Consider the following 257-nt stretch of genomic DNA (forward strand, 5'->3'; position numbering starts at 1 on the left):
GGTGCTTGATTCCCTTAGTAGTTTGCGTCAGTCGTTCTCTTGACTAATGCTCTGTTCGTATTCGTGTGGTGTATATATAATTTTATAACACATTGTTTATTCAGATATTAAAGAATAATTCTTATTTATTATTATCAGTTTTTATCGCTGTTTTTCATTGACTTCGTAATAGAAGCGTCTTGTATTGCCGCTGGCCGTATTTATTTATTGTAATAGAAACACTGACAAAAGATTTATTCTTGCCAATAGACGTAGAC

At 32.3% G+C, this 257-nt stretch overlaps 1 protein-coding gene across 1 annotated transcript in view; it reads left to right on the forward strand.

Annotated features, from left to right (window-relative positions):
- The window catches only part of LOC119585695 (innexin inx2-like), a gene marked incomplete at its 5' end in the record, with an annotated part of 10,302 nt that overhangs the window by 1,142 nt on the left and 8,903 nt on the right, over positions 1 to 257 (forward strand).

The sequence above is a fragment of the Penaeus monodon genome, chromosome 20, assembly GCF_015228065.2.
Source record: "Penaeus monodon isolate SGIC_2016 chromosome 20, NSTDA_Pmon_1, whole genome shotgun sequence".
In the NCBI taxonomy this organism is placed as follows: domain Eukaryota; kingdom Metazoa; phylum Arthropoda; class Malacostraca; order Decapoda; family Penaeidae; genus Penaeus; species Penaeus monodon.